This window comes from Moschus berezovskii, chromosome 4, assembly GCF_049115385.1.
Source record: "Moschus berezovskii isolate FMDL1 chromosome 4, NW_MosBer_1.0, whole genome shotgun sequence".
Classification (NCBI taxonomy): Eukaryota; Metazoa; Chordata; class Mammalia; order Artiodactyla; family Moschidae; genus Moschus; species Moschus berezovskii.
This window is the reverse complement of record NC_142463.1, coordinates 15,247,478-15,264,481: the sequence shown is the minus strand read 5'-3', so window position 1 is coordinate 15,264,481 and position 17,004 is coordinate 15,247,478. Positions and strand designations below refer to the sequence as shown.

At 41.0% G+C, this 17,004-nt stretch overlaps 1 protein-coding gene across 5 annotated transcripts in view; it reads right to left on the bottom strand.

Annotated features, from left to right (window-relative positions):
* The window catches only part of NFYC (nuclear transcription factor Y subunit gamma), a 67,767-nt gene that overhangs the window by 39,316 nt on the left and 11,447 nt on the right, over window positions 1–17,004 (bottom strand). Inside the window, exons 1-2 of one of the 5 annotated variants that reach the window (XM_088835180.1) lie at window positions 11,678–11,811; window positions 9,793–9,853 (exon numbers count right to left, since the gene is read on the bottom strand). The exons of 3 other annotated variants lie outside the window; for them this stretch is intronic. The gene's annotated coding sequence lies outside the window, so the exon portion shown is untranslated. Of the gene's footprint in view, window positions 1–9,792; window positions 9,854–11,677; window positions 11,812–17,004 lie in introns of those variants that run through there. One more of the 5 variants, XM_088835181.1, reaches the window with a different exon arrangement.

The window sequence follows — 17,004 nt, the reverse complement described above, 5'->3', positions numbered from 1 at the left end:
AGCCTCAAAAAGAATTCTAACATGAGCTGGAGGAAGAACAGTGCCATGTGTGCTCAGTCGTGTCCAGCTCTTTGCGACCCCATGGACTGTAGCCTGCCAGGCTCCTCTGTCCATGAGGATACTCCAGGCAAGAATACTGGAATGGGTTGCCATGTCCTCCCCCAGGGGATCTTCCCAACCGAGGGATCAAACCCAGGTCTCCTGCATTGCAGGTGGGTTCTTAACCTTCTGAGCCACCAGGGAAGTCCATAGTGCCTGTTGTCTAAGCTAAATCATATTCTAAAACAAAGAGTCATTTTGCTTCCTGGATCTCTTCTGAGACTCAGAAACTCTAAGAACAACCTTTCACCCAGTCTCTAGCAGGATCCTGAGCTGACGTATGCCCAGAAGTGAAAAGTGTGATTCTGAAGAATGTTTCAAAGATACCAACTTAAGAGCTTTAGAGTTTTACGTAATACTTGTTTCATACATTATCCTCAGTTGATCTTCACTTAGCTCAGTACCAAAGATACCAGTATTATTCCAGTTTTACAGATAAGAAAGCCAAGGGTTGGGTATCTTTGTGCTCAAGGTCACATGCAGTAAATGGAGAAGCTAGAAATACAAAAGCTCTAAAATTCTGTTCTTGATTTAATACAGCTGGTTCATTCTCACTTTATGTGGCTTTAAGGTGTGTGTGTATATGTAAACTATTCAGAGATATGAGCAATCTCAGCTTTGATCACTGACTCAAATCCTTAACCCAAAGGATCATTTTAATCATCTTGCTCCCAGAATCTCTGTGGCAAACACAGAAGAGAAGATGCTCATGGCACTGCTATCCACTATCATATAAACACCCTTCTCTTATTTCTCTGTGTCTCTTTCCTTGCTCCCTCACTCTCTTTTCTATTTTATCATTCCCTCTTGCTTGTCTCTAGGACAGTCAGTAGCACCTATGAATACTCAGCTGCAAACAGTCGGGGGCAGTAAAGTACAGGGTAAGTACATAAAGAAAATCTATTGGACCTGGAGGTTCTTGTTCTCTGGCTACTAACCTGTCACTTAACTTTTTGAGGCCTCTGGTCACCTCACAGGGCAGCTGCAGCACACAAATGGGAAACACAAGTAAGAAGCCCTTGAAAAATACCAAGCATCATATAACTGTCATATGGCAGATCAAAATCACCGCTCAGAGCTAGACAAGCCATCTATCCTGGTCTGACCAGTCTCAAACAGCACCACACCGAAAGACCAATCTCCCTTACATACAGTAACAAGTAATACAATTTGCTTCTTTCTCTCATTTAGACTACTTAAGAGTTTCCGGAGTGCAGAGTCAGATGCATAGAAACAAATGCACTGAGAAATCTTCTTCCACTTCTTTTATAAACATAGAATAACTTAAAGCCCTTTAAAGTTTTAAATTCAGAATGAATGTACTAGTTCCAAATAAAGAATTCAAGATAGATATGATTAGGTACGCTCTTAACTTAAATCCTTGGGAATGTCAATGATCAGTGGCTATGCAGGCTCTCTCTCTAGACAAATCCAAAAAAACTAAAATTCTTAAAACATGTCTCCTCGGACACCTCAGACTTCTGTAAGCAGGAAGTATGTGGCTGTTCTGTCTTGCAGAAGGAATCTTGTTTTTTATGTTAAGAGGGTGGAGGAGCCTGGAATCTAGGCAGCATCCCATCCCATCTGGCCCCACCAACCAAGAGAAAGATTCTGTTTTGAGTTCTGAAAAGAGCCCTGGCTGCTTCTACCTCCATCTAAGATACTGGAGTAAAGGGAACATGTTGTGAAAGTAGTAATTTTTGAGACTATCTGATGGATTGAAACCAACTTTTTAAAGTTTTTTGGGGGACTAGCACTGCTAAGGAACTTGCTTTCTCACTATACACAACTGTAAGAAATTAAACATACACAGTCACTGATCAGCGATCACTAAATTTTTTTCTCCCCAAGAAACTATTCCTGGCAACCAATAAAATCTATTTCTATAATTAGCGTATTCACTTTTTTCAGACACATTATTATTATTAGGCACATTATTTTTTAAGCCTAAAATTTTCATGTTCCTATTTTCTCCCCAGTTCTTATTTAATTATGTTTGTTTCTGGCACATCCTCAAGGAAAACATGGCTTGCACACAGTGGGGACTCAACACACATCTACTAATGAACAAACACAAGCTCCTCAAGAACTAGTTTAAAACCCCAGGTACCTTTGACTTCACTCTGGGTTCTTTTCTTTGAAATGTGCATATGGGGAAACCCCTTCTCAAGTACCGAAGCTCAGCTGTGCAATAACTGTTGTGTAGTAACACAATGGAAAAGTAAAAAAAAGTGGGGATGGGAAGAAACCTGTTCTACTTTAGAAAATGTTAAGACAAATGTTCATAATTATCTAATCATAGACTCAACTGAAAAATGGAAGACTGTGTTGGAGAATTAATCCATCTAAAAACTGGAGAATTCTCAATAAAAAACTTGGAGGGCATTAAAAGAGTGTCAATAAGAGCTTGGCTTTATTGATTTAGCTGCATGATTCTGCTGATTCACAGACACTAAATTCTGCCCTCTGCTTAGTGTCTTTTAGTTTTCCTGATCATCCTCCTGGAGAACATACCCCAAAAAGCCAAGTTGTCAGATTCTTATATATTTCAGAGTAGAAAGTTTACGGTTTTCAAGCTTGTTAAAGCTGCAGTTGCCCATAAGGACGAGGACTTGGGACTATCTGGTCATCAACCAAGAGTAGACATAAAAAGGTCCAGTAGATCAAGTTCACTCTCTGGGGGCCTGATGATGAGAAGTCACTATCTTTTCACTATAGTTGAGAGGAATAGCCTTAGCCTAGCTCCTGGACGGAGGAGCCTGGCAGGCTGCAGTCCATGAGGTCGCTGGGGGTCGGACACGATTGAGCGACTTCACTTTCACTTTTCACTTTCATGCATTGGAGAAGGAAATGGCAACCCACTCCAGTATTCTTGCCTGGAGAATCCCAGCAATGGGGGAGCCTGGTGGGCTGCCGTCTATGGGGTCGCACAGAGTCGGACACGACTGAAGCGACTTAGCAGCAGCAGCAGCCCCCACTTACTGGAGCGACTTCCATTGCTGCACACTTTTAGGAGGAATCACCTGCCATAGCTACACTGTGAACATAGTGGAAGTGTTATTTTAATTATGTGGCCATTCCTCTTAGAATCAAAATCCCTGTTCTAACTACCTTAACAGGGATAAAACAAAGATTATAAATCACAGCTAGGAAATACAAGCAGCTGATTATTTAAGAACACAATGACTCATCTAAAAACACTAATCTCTGTGGTTAAAGGGAAGAACTCAAATATAAGAGGTGCCCAATACATACCACAAGTGTACGTTTGCACGTCTAAGGAACACCAGAGAACAACTAACACAATTCTAACCTTGTATCTGTTTGGAAATCCTTCATCTATTTCTCTGATCTTAGTAAATTTAGATAATTCCCCGACATGATGGTAGTATTCATGCTCGTATGCTATCTATTTACATTACGTTTCATTCTGAAAAGAAAGAGTTGTGTTCACCTATCCTGTTTGACAAAAACTTTAAAAATCACTCCATTAACTGTAAAGGACTATGTTTCATACACATATTACATTACTTAACTACCTTCAAGGGTAGCGTTATGAGCATCTGGCCTGTTAATTACCAGAAGAGAAATAATCATGGAGCTCAGGATATAAACAATAAGATAGCTGGAAACTTACCACTATTCCTCTAATGAAAACATTCTTATTGCCTCTGTTAGACTGAGGTTACAACATACCTAGCCAAGAAATCTGCTAAATCCTACAGACAAGGCTCTCCTATTCCTGGTAATTTATTATGCGTGCTGCTTTTCAGTGTTATCATGACCATGTGGATATAAACTACTTGCTAAGTAAATGTTGCCAAATTCCTACTGTGTATTTATGGTTGGCTTCATGCAGAATGCTGCCATTGGAGGCTTTACAAAGCTAACAGTGATAAGATTAGGTGGATGCAACTTAGGGAAAAGTCTTTGCACTGGATGGAGATGTGTGTGTATACTTAAGAGCTTAAACAAGAAAGTCTGAGGTTATGCATCCACACACATATATGTAAACACATATATAACTAATCTCAAAGAGCTACTACATAACTTTTCAAGGAAATACTTGTACTTTTTCAGAAAAAGTGAAGGCCACATCATAGGGCAGTATTTCTAACCTTCTTCATATCAAAGCACACACTGAAAATGTTAGTATTACCTTTCTGAATATGTAACCTATGGGCTAATACTGATGCCCTTGCTCACTTTAACCTGTGACAAGATCGTCTATCATGCATGGCACTCCACCATGCTAATTTCTAGATGTCTCAACTTCAGGGTCCAACCTTTTCTGTGTTTCCTTCATGGACACGAAGCTTTATTCTTCTGGTCCTCTGTCCACCCTTTCCCTTGATTTCCCATCCATTCCCCAGGTTCAGTTATAATCTTGATGAGCTTAAATTCCAAACACAGTTTACCAATTCTGGTATTTCTCCAAAGCTCCAGTCCTGCTTGCTAAACATCTCCAACTGGAAAGCCACCCAGAACTCTAACTCCTTTTGTCTAAAGTTACATCTATCTTCTTTCCCCAAATCTGCTCCTTCTAACTTCTCTATTTCTATCCTCCAGTCTCCCAGGCTTGAAATCTGAGTCATCCTAGATTCTGTTCAATTCTAATCAACTGGCAAACTCTGTAATAACAGTGTCCATCTCCTGACCTTTCTTCATATTGCCACTATCTCTGCTCAGGTTCTCATCTCTTCCACGTAATAATAAAAATGATGTATAACAGCTAACGCTACTCATTTAGGACTGTGTGCCAAGTATGGTTCTAAGCCTTTTACACTGCTCTTTTACCCTCACAATAATCCTATGGGTTGTGAACCTAGTATGTGAACTCACTGCATAATGTTTACTATTTCTAGGATCCTCTGATAATTTCTACAATTATATTTAATGAATATTATAAAAGCACAGCTCTGATAATGTTACATGAACCTATCACCCAACATTTCCAATGGTTTACCATTATTAAGCATAGACAGTTCAAATTCCTTAGCTTGGAAGTCAAGGCCCTCCAATATCTGACTCCAACTCACTTCTGAGATTTCTTTCTTTTGCTACTCCCTCAGGGCTTCCCCAGAGAAGGCAATGGCACCCTACTCCAGTACTCTTGCCTGGAAAATCCCATGGATGGGGGAGCCTGGTAGGCTGCAGTCCATGGGGTCGCTGAGTCAGACACGACTGAGCGACTTCACTTTCACTTTTCACTTTCATGCATTGGAGAAGGAAATGGCAACCCACTCCAGTGTTCTTGCCTAGAGAATCCCAGGGACAGGGGAGCCTGGTGGGCTGCCGTCTATGGGGTCACACAGAGTCGGACACGACTGAAGTGACTTAGCAGCAGGAGGGCTTCCCAGGTGGCATGAGTGGTAAAGAATTCACCTGCCAATGCAGGAGACATAAGAGACATGAGTTCAATCCCTAGGTTGGGAAGATCCCCTGGAGTAGGGCACGGCAACCCACTCCAGAAGCTTGGGGGTCTACAGTCCATAGGGTCGCAAAGACTCGGACACGACTGAAGCAACTTGGGATCGACAGACCTATCCCTAACTCATAACCTTATGCACCATGCAGACCATTTACTGCTCTCACCCCACACTACACCGTTTGAATCCTGACGCTGCTCCTCCTGTTCCCCACACCTTAAGTGCTCATGCCCCTACCTCCAAGTCCAGTCAGTCAGTTCAGTCGCTCAGTCGTGTCCGACTCTCCGCGACCCCATGAATCACAGCACGCCAGGCCTCCCTGTCCATCACCAACTCCCAGAGTTCACTCAAACTCATGTCCACAGAGTCGGCGATGCCATCCAGCCATCTCATTCTCTGTCGTCCCCTTCTCCTCCCGCCCCAACCTTTCCTAGCATCAGAGTCTTTTACACCCAGTTAAAATGCGTTCCCTCATTCCTAAGCCAGAGGGTCTCCCCTTCTCTGAATTCTGTGCCTTTTGCTTATACTTTCCAGCTCAGTTTCACACACTTGATATACATCATCTGTCTCCGCTACCAGACTGTTAGATCCTGTAGTATTACAAAAATTACAGTATACACCAGTTTTATCTGTATACATTTTTTGAAATCTCCACATAAATGAGACATGCATGCAGGTGAATTAGTGAAAGAAGTATAAAACATTCAACTTTAGTATTTTCTCACAGGGGCTTCCCTGATGGCTCAAGTGGTAAAGAATCCACCTGTGATGTGGGAGACACAGGAGATGCAGGTTCGATCCCTGGGTCGGGAAGATCCCCTGGGGGAGGGAATGGCAATCCACACCAGTATTCTGGCCTGACAAATTCCCTGGACAGAGGGGCCTGGCAGGCTATGGTCTATAGGGTCACAAAGAGCCGGACATGACTGAACTACTAACACAAATACACACAAGAACTATATAGCGTAGATAGATAAAGGAAAAACTCATTTTGTCTGGATATTTCCAGTTAAGCAAGTCTTCTCTTTAGTTTTCTGTATAACTGAAGCTACGGAGACAGACCAAAATGACAGAACTTCCAAGAAAAAAGGATAACCAAGTGAATCAGCACTGTTGTTTGCCATGGTTATTTTTATATATCCTTTCTTCCTCTGAACTAAGGAACACAAGGTCACAAGCTATGTTATGCCACTTTAAAGTTAAACATTTACAAGATTTTTTTCCTAGTTCTGCCTTTACACTAGAATTTATCTTCATTTCTTATCCTTCAATTGCCCTTTTTCACTGCAGGGTATAGAGTTGTAACTCCGTTTATAGTAAATATTCTTACAGAAAAACTTTGGTCAACTACTGAACAGTGGAGTCCGGTTTTTCAATGCCGAGGGGAGAGACAGGAAGATATGGGTGCTAATGCAAATAGAATCTAAGTTCTAAAGAGCCAAGCCCAACAGAGGTAGCAGAAAGAACCGATTAAAAAGAAAACTAAGCAGACATGAAGTAGATATCATCCAGCTGTGTGTCTACCATAAATTTTCAGTCACAGTATACCTCAAGACTTAAATATAACATGAGTTACATTATTCAAGCTCTTGTTCTTTCAATAAACTATATCTTTTGTTCAAATATATGAAGGTAGTTAAAAGAAATCCAGCCACAAAAGGAAAAAATTAAAAAATTTTCAAAAACATTATGGTCTACCAGAGAATATGCAAAATAAAATAAAAACAAAAATCAAACCTACAACTACCCAAACACACATATGCAGGTATACAATACTAATTTTGCTGGCAGTAATGATTAAAGTTGGCATAATGAAAATGTTCCTTTGGAAGTATATACACAATGATTTCTATTCAGTCTTGGCAAATGCTTAAAAAGATCCTGGGATCTTTGTTTATTACATACTGGTTGGCTTTAAGGAACCACTTAAACCAGGAAGAACCAGGCCCAAACTTGTTTGGGAATTAGTATGTTCTCGAGGTGTGTTAACAATAACAACAAAACTAACTGGCATGCAGGCGTTGTATTTGTGTACCTTTACTGCCTTGCAGTGAAAGGAATGCATAAGAAACCCTGCTCTCCGGGACACTTCAACCAGGTGGGTACCATTAGCTTCCTGGCTGATTCCTCAGCTTTCTGAATAAGCAACTACCTGAGGCCAGAGATCTTCAGATCCCAAAAACGACAGTAAGTCTGCTGCCACAGCAGACTTTCTTAACTGACACACTCCACATGAAGACTTCTGAACGTCTTCCATGGCCCACTTTCTCTCTGTTCCTTCTGTATTCAAATAGCAAACCTGTACAGATGTACCAAAAAAGGAAGACAAATATGAAACAGTAAGTAAAAACAACCTAGAGGAATGAAAGAAACTTTGAATGAACTGAGCTGGAGTTCAATCTCTGACCACTTACTAAAAAGCTGGAAGACTGAGACAGCTAACCTCTCTGGGCCTCAACTTCCCCACTTTATAAGAAGAGAATCAGGCTAGATCCCTAAATAATTTTCACTGGGCTAACTTAACAGTATACACACTCTGTATGCATATTTCATTGGGAATAGGGACAGGCAAAAATAACGTCTTTCATGAAGAAGACCATGGATAAATGATTAGCTTTAAAAGTGCCTTTTGGGTTACTGGAGCCTCCACGAAAGTATACTGCTTCTTTAAAAAGGAGATCCCCATCTTCTTTTAGGAACAAGTTCCCAGTGACCATGATTGCTGTCTTCAAACATACACATCCCTGAAACTAGAATTTAATTTGTAGAAGCCAATGCCAATTTTGCCAAACCTTATTTTATAAAAATGACTCTTTCAGTGCACAGAAAGGAGGTAGACATTAATGCTGACTGACCATGCCTGAGGAAATAACAGGACCAGAAATCAAATAGATTATAAAATATCCACTACCACCACCACCCTGGGGGCGGGTGGGGGGGGAACCCTAAAAATAGATGACACCAGGCATGTAAAATGGGTAAGAAAGAAAACCCCATGAGTTCCCACCATTTACCTTGGAAATGTATCTTACAATAGCTATTAACTGTGAGAAATTTATTCCTACATTTATATTTTGATGAGACCAAGTATTTTTTAAGTCTTCATCCGAATATCCACTAGCTTACAAGTTTGAAAACTGACATAAAAGAGATCATATGACCACTAAGCAAATGAAAAGTGGCTCCCCTTTATAAATATTTGGTGCACAAATGAAAAATGTAATCCCTTCCTGTTATGTTAAACACCTGCAACTATTACAACTCACCTGCATTATACTGCAAATCTTAGTATACAATCAGAACAGGTTCCCGGCATTTATTCTGAGAGGTCCCTAAGTCTAACAAGGGTTTTAAAAAAATCAGCGTTCTCATTTCACCTTGCTCTAAGAGATCCTTGATTTTTGACAAAAGGGTTAAAATTCTTCCACAGGAATCTTGGTAAAGGAATGTTTGATGGTCTCAAAGTCTGCTTTACATGGGATCCTATAAGCATAAACAGGAATATGCAGGTGAAGGCATGTGAAGCCAGTTTAAAAAGAGATGTGTCAGGTTTAAACAAACTCTTTAGTCAACATATTAAAATAATAGCATTTTCTTTGATGCCACATCTATCTCCATAAGCATTTAACCCATAGTTTGGATTAGTAACAACTAACGTTTATGCAGCACTTCACAGTTTACAAAGCACTCTGACATACATGATCTTATTTGAGACTCACCACTAAATAGGAAGGCGCTATTTTTAGGTTCCATTTTTACATGTGAGGAAGCTGACACTAAATGGCTGACTTGCCCAAGCTCACAAAGCTGGTGATAGCAGAACACACCATCTCCTGCTTGTGCCACTGCACCATGCAGCCTCAAATACTGTAATCAGAGTTAATAAATATCCTCAGACCCCATTTAAGCCTCTCCTCTACACTTGCACCCACCCCCCAGCCTAAGTTATAGTTAGCTCCAGGTCTCTGCGCCTTATGGAAGTAGAGTTTTCTTCATTTCTCTGGGAAACATTGGTCTGGCTAAAGTGTTAAATGAGATCATATTAACCAGTCAACACATACTGGAAAACATCTTAGTCACCAGGGGCTCTGCACATGCTTGTCTGTGTGCACCTCCTCAGGCAGCAGGTCAGACTCTCAGGAACCATGACCCTAAAAAGGTTAAGGACCCAGGCTAGAGGCAGTATCTTTCCAAGAAGCTAAATCCACAAAGTTCTTAAGTTAAAAAAGAGTTTTACCTAGGCCTCACACTGTGAGCCACTTACCTTCTGCCTCCCCAGCTCCGGGCCTTCTCCCAGGACCAGCAGGGTCATTCAGTATCTACAACTGTTTTTTAAATCCCGTGTTAAAAGCTGGAGTAACTGGTAACATATAAATCAATGACTTGTGAAAAAAACAAATTTAAAATAATAATCTGTTAAAAAGTAATCTTTAACATGTACTCCTTTCTCTTAGGACTTAACTTCTCAGAATGACCGTTTGCCTTTTTTTTTTTCCGTAAAGAAGGACTGCTTTCTTACCATAAGCATTCCAATTTCCCAAAAGAAGTTTCACAAACGTAACTACTTTGAACTCCTGAAATACCATTCTTCACTAAGAATCCTCTAGATTACATAGAAGACAAGGTAGCATGCAAGGAATTCTGAATGTCAGGCAGTTCACTCAACCATCATACCAGAAGGATTTAAAATTTTTTTGCTGGGGGGAGGGAACGAAGAAGAGTGCGAGAGAAAAATGAACGCAGCCTCGCTGCTGTATTGCTTGAAAACTCCTAATCTGAATCTATAACATAACCCTACTAACCACTGGACTTGAACATCAGAAGTACAGCTTCTTTTCATCTTAAATAGAAGCTTTTCAGTCCAAAATCTGCATAAACAAACTTTGTCCTTCAATCTTTCAACTCCTCGGCAGTTTTTCAAGGTCACTTTTCCGAGCAACGACAGAGGCCTGTATCTAGCAACTTTGACTGCTATACCACTCCAATTCCAAGAGCCCCAAATCTAAACCCCCATCGATTCTCTCAAGTAAATCCTTTACTCAAGGGGAAGGCAAACTAACAGCCTCCAAACTTCTCTAATAGGGCCTGCTCCTTTTCCCTACCCAGAGGCTGAGTGCTGCCGGTTCACTGCTCCATACTAAGTCTGCTGCAGAAATGTTCCAATGACCTTCATTCCATATTTGCAAACAGAAAGAAAACAAAGAATTGCTTTTTGGAATCAAGTGTCTTATAGATCTTAGTACATGAGATGGAAGATTTCACTAGTTACAAGAACAGGCTGGTTACCGATTAGCCAGCAACCCACATTAGTTTCATATCCCTAAGGGGGGGGGGGGGGAACCAAGGGCAAAAGACAGGGTGCCTATACACTTAACTTTCCTATTCACAAACTATAGGTAAAATTAGGATTTTAAAGATTTCATACAGAAAATGAAAAGCATTTTGCTCACATCATTTTAAGGAACCAAATCAACACCTAACAAAATGTGTGAAACTGGTGGAAAAAGATTTGTTCTTGTCACTGCCAATATAGTGGAGATGTTTCTAACCGGCATTCTAAGCTAAACTGTGCATTTTAAAACAAAGGCTGTTCATTAACTGGCACTTATTAGAACGCAGAAGCAGACAGGTAAATCAAGAAAGTTATGGGAGAATTTCACATTGGTATGTGGGCCTTTACCATTAGAACCTGCGTCCCAGTGCAAATCATATTTTCACACAAATTTAGAACAGCAATGGTGCTACTTCCACCTCTGAAAACACAAATGTCAACAAAGTGCATGGAAACAGAAAAAGTCTCACAACAACTCAGCCTATTCTATAGGAAAGGTTCAGTGCACTTGAACAAAGGAAAATTATTTGGAAAACAGTTAAGTTTACCGAAAGCAAAGACAAAGTGCTTTGCTTCTGTGTGCCCCTGAAAAATGATTAGCCTTCTTTCATGTACCTGCTCTAGTCCATACTCAACTAGGAAAAGAAATCCGAGTTGAAGGGCATGCAAAATCTAAACAGAACAAGGTATTCTAGGTGCACCAAAAGGTATGCATGGAATGTAAAGTGGCCATTTTCTGAAACAGTGCAACTTGTCTACACTCTCTGAAGCTAAACAGTTTCGACCATTTTAACACAAAACAAAGAATTAAACTTACCGGGAACTGCATTAATTTTACATGTAGTTATTTATATCTCCTCGGACAGGGAGAATTTAAGTCACTCCTATCCCTCCCCCCCAGAAGGACGGAGGAAACAAAAGGCAGCAGGAGATGCAGAAACCTGAGTCTGGAATGTCCACTCCAGTGAAAGCCCGAACAGCTGTCCCCCCACCCCCCAGCAAACTATTCGCCATTTTTCTTTGTCTTTCAGCTGACCCCTGCCTCAGTGAAAAACTCCGAGGCTCCAATGAAGCCCTGCAGCCTCCTTCCACTTTAACAGTCAAAGGCATTCAATCTAGCATGCTATTTGACACCAAACCTTGCCTCCAGAGTGGTCCCATTGGTTGAGCTGCTTTATCAGCTAAGAACACAAAGCAATGATTGGCTGCTCACGTCATCAGTTACCTCCTTTGCACACTTCCTGTTTTAAAGTTACCTTGAGAAGCAGAACAGGGGTCAGATCCAGACTTAAAACTACAAGGAACTTAAGGCTTCAAAATGCCTGGCAAATACACACAGCAGATGCACTAGAGCCACATGTGCTTCCAAAACAGAAGATTCTGAAATTTTAGAAGTGTTCTTAAAATCACCCGAAAGGGTTGTTACAGTTCCCACCCAAAGGATTTCTTATTGGCTGTCAGAGTTCCATTTAAAAAAATTTAAGGTAATTTAACTGCTTCTGATTGGCCATCAAAGATGTCTGTAAGATACTAATATAGGATCCTATGGCAGTAAACCAGAAAAGCAATGTGCACAAGATTGGAAAGTTGTGGCTTAACTATCTTCAGCTTTCTGTTGAGCATTAACAGAGGAAAAAGAAAACTGGGTGGGCTAAATCCAATGGCTCCAAAGAAAATACAGCTTCTTTAAAGTAACAATGGTCATACAACAGTCTGCAAGATTTCCAAAAAGGTATCTGTCATTATGCCTATGGTAATTTCAAAAGCCCACATTAGTGCCAGGACAGATCACTTTATTTTGAAATACAAACAAATCTAAATAGAAAACTTCTGTGATAATGTATGACGTTACTGACGGGGCAGTGGTATTTTCAAAAAGTCCACCAGGAACCCAAGAGGAAAATATAATGATAAAGGGGGGAAAACTGGCAAAGAGTGAACATTAGTGAATACACTGTTTAAAACAATATAGTGTGATGGGTTAACTAATTTATTTAGGGTGGTTACAGAATATTGCTGATTAGCTTTCAATATAACAGAGTTTTGATATCAAGAGGATTAACTTTTCTACCACATTTTTAAGAATAAGCAGCAGGGCTGATGAATTTCAAGTATCGTGGTTACTGAGGCATTCTGGATACTAAAGTTTACCAGTGGTGGTCAAAGACTTGTTATGGATTACGCGCCCAACTGTTTATGTTTTGAGAGAAGTCTCCTAATATGGTAAAAATCAGTTAACATTTTTTTAAAGTATTCAAATAGAAACATCTCACTATTACCTGAGGCCTTTAACAATCTCCTTAGATCTGCTTCCTCTCATCAAAACAAAATATTCCAGGACTAAGTAACACAACTGTTTTGCCAGACAGATGAGATCCTTTCTAGAAATTCCTCAATTTTACATAAGAGGTCATTATAGACATATGCAGAGATCCAGCAGTTTCCTGAAAAAGAAGCAAGGTTGATTGTCCAATCACTTTGCCATACTAACTTCTCTTAGAGAAAGACTGAGGTGCAGAGAAGTTAAGCAACTGGCCCCTAGCCATTCATCTAGGATTTAAACTCAGGTCCCACCCAGGGTGGTAACCTTGCCATGGCACTACAATGCTTACCAAGACATGGAGCACCCCAGGCCCAAGTCCAAGGAAATTCTCAGGTGTCATATTTACAGTCCTTCATTGGTATCTATGGGAGATTGGTTCTAGGATCCTCCGCACTTACTAAAATCTGAGGATGATCAAGCCCCTTATATTAGTTGGTGCAATACTGTTGACCCTCTGTATTTGTGAGTTCAGTATACACAGATAGAGGCTGATAGCATTAGTCATCACACCCAACTTCATTAATTTAAAAATTAGGAATCTGATTGATATTTAATTTCATCTGTTGGTTAGAGATCCAGTTAAGTATCTGACAAACAGCACTCCATAATTTGATACAAATTTTACTGCTAAACTACTAGAAACATTTAACCAGTAGCAAATCACATGTATAATTTATAAGGACTAGAAACAACTAAATCATTAAAAACATTATACATTAAAATATTAAAGGATTGCATGGCAATTTCACTACAGCATCTAAATAAGAGTTAACAGAGTGCACTGTGGGAAGATTCCTGAAGCCACACAAAGTTACAGGTATTGCAGTTCTTTTCTGAAAAGTTTAGATCCTGAATAGCTACCAACTTCGGAAGAGAAGGCAGAAGGCCAATAGGCCAGCTGTGTGCCTTATTCACACTAGAGCCTCGCTTAACCTCATAAGACTGGGGGTCAGGTCAGCTGCAAGGAAGCAAAGAAGCTGCTTTGAGGGGTGGGAAGCAGAGGAATATGCTTATTCACATCAAAACAACTAAACACCTGGGAATCAGGAAGAGCTAGTTTCAAATTCAGATTCCTCTACTTATTAATTGTATGACACTAGGCTAACCTTGAGCCTCGGTTTCCTTATCAGTAATATATGGATATCACCATCTGTATCACAGAGTCACTCTAAGAATTAAATGAGCCAGCAAATGTAAAGTATACGGTACTGTGTCTGAACAAGCACTTAAAAAAAAAGTGGGGGGGGGGAATACTGAAGGTCACCCAATCCAAATTCCTTGTTTTACATAGGGGTTAAAGTTCAGAAAGGCCTAGCTCCTTAAGGCCCCAAAGCTACTATGAAGGAATGTCTCAGTTTTTATCTCCAGCATACCCTGCAACCCTGCAGAAAGCAACTCCTGAGCCTTAAAGGGCAGTGTAGGAGGACTACCAGCTGCTACTAAAAATCTGCCCCAGCTTTATGCTGGAAATCCCTGCCTTTCACCACCAATCCTGGCTGAGGTCTGGCTATTGTTCCAAAAGTCTACCTCTGACTCTGCTTTTGATGCACCATATTAAACCAGACATGCCCCTTGATACTTTGTGATGGTCTTTGGCATAGTTTTTATTAGTTCTTGGCAGTCTGCAAGAAAAACACTTCAATCCCTATTTCTTATCAACAGTCACCTTAGTAGAATTCAAGCCACCAGTGGGGGTTTACCAGGTGGCTCAATGGTAAAGACTCCACTTGTCAATGCAGGAGACATGGGTTCCATCCCTGGGTCAGGAAGATCCCCCGGAGAAGGAAATGGCAACCCACTCCAGTATTCTTGCCTGGGAAATCCCATGGACACAGGAGCTTGTCAGGCTACAGTCCACAGGGTCGCAAAAGAGTCAGACATGACTTAACAACAACAAGAAGGGGACGAGAACTCAAATTACCCCAGAATTTCCATCTGGCGGTTTCACTCAGCACAGCTTTCTCTAGCCTATCATTACTGTGGACCAAGAGCCTCTGCGAGTCTAACTCATATTCTTCCCCAGTCCTGCATCTCAGGAGCTTCTCACTAGACAACTGCATCATCTTGCCCTAAAAAACACCCTTAGATAAAAACCAGTGCCTCCAGTTACACGGGTCAAGCTTTAATGATTCCAAAGAAGGCAGAGTGGGAATTGATGCTCTTGGTCAGAAAACTGATTTTAAATCACAATTACCTACTTACTAGCTTTATAACCTTGGCCAAGTTACTTAACCATCTCGGAGCTCACTTCCTCACGTGTAAAATGGAAATTAAAAAAGTAGCACCAACTCACAGAAGTGCTGAGGGTTAAATGAGATGAGTTACAGCACTCAGCATTAATACCTGGCAGGTGGTAGGTGCTCAGTTAACATTTAAATATACACTTGACTACAGAACCTATCACATACTCAATTACTTTTTACCATGTCTCTATTACCAAACAAGGATTTCTTGAAGGCAGCAACTGTGTCTCATTTATATCAACATATATCCTCAGCGCTCAGAAGAGAGATATAAATCAAACCCTAACCTGGCCTAAGACTGGTTCCAAATAGGAAAAGGAGTACGTCAAGGCTGTAAATTGTCACCCTGCTTATTTAACTTATATGCAGAGTACATCATGCGAAATGTTGGGCTGGATGAAGCACAAGCTGTAATCAAGACTGCTGGGAGAAATATCAATAACCTCAGATATGCAGATGACACCACCCTTACGGCAGAAAGTGAAGAAGTACTAAAGAGCCTCTTGATGAAGGTGAAAGAGGAGAGTGAAAACACTGGCTTAAAGCTCAACATTCAGAAAACTAAGATCATAGCATCTGGTCCCATCACTTCATGGCAGATAGCTGGGGAAACAGTGGAAACAGTTCAGTTCAGTTCAGTTCAGTCGCTCAGTCGTGTCCGACTCTCCGCGACCCCATGAATCACAGCACGCCAGGCCTCCCTGTCCATCACCAACTTCCGGAGTTCACTCAAACTCATGTCCACAGAGTCGGTGATGCCATCCAGCCATCTCATTCTCCGTCGTCCCCTTCTCCTCCCGCCCCCAACCTTTCCCAGCATCAGAGTCTTTTCCAGTGAGTCAACTCGTCGCATGAGGTGGCCAAAGTATTGCAGTTTCAGCTTTAGCATCAGTCCCTCCAATGAACATCCAGGATTGATCTCCTCTAGAATGGACTGGTTGGATCTCCTTGCAGTATAAGGGACTCTCAAGAGTCTTCTCCAACACCACAGTTCAAAAGCATCGATTCTTCGGCGGTCAGCCTTCTTCACAGTCCAACTCTCACATCCATACATGACCAAGGGAAAAACCATTGCCTTGACTAGACGGACCTTGGTTGGCAAAGTAATGTCTCTGCTTTTTAATATACTATCAAGGTTGGTCATAACTTTCCTTCCAAGGAGCAAGCGTCTTTTAATTTCATGGCTGCAATCAGCATCTGCAGTGATTTTGGAGCCCAAAAAAACAAAGTCTGACACTGTTTCCACTGTTTTTCCATCTATTTCCCATGAAGTGATGGGACCAGATGCCATGATCTTTGTTTTCTGAATGTTGAGCTTCAAGCCAACCTTTTCACTCTCCTCTTTCACTTTCATCAAGAGGCTTTTGAGTTCCTCTTCACTTTCTGCCATAAGGGTAGTGTCAGTGGCTGACTTTACTTTGGGGGGCTCCAAAATCACTGCAGATGGTGATTATAGCCATGAAATTAAAAGACGCTTACTCCTTGGAAGGAAAGCTTTGACCAACCTAGACAGCATATTAAAAAGCAGAGACATTACTTTGTCCACAAAGCTTCATCTAGTCAAGGCTATGGTTTTTC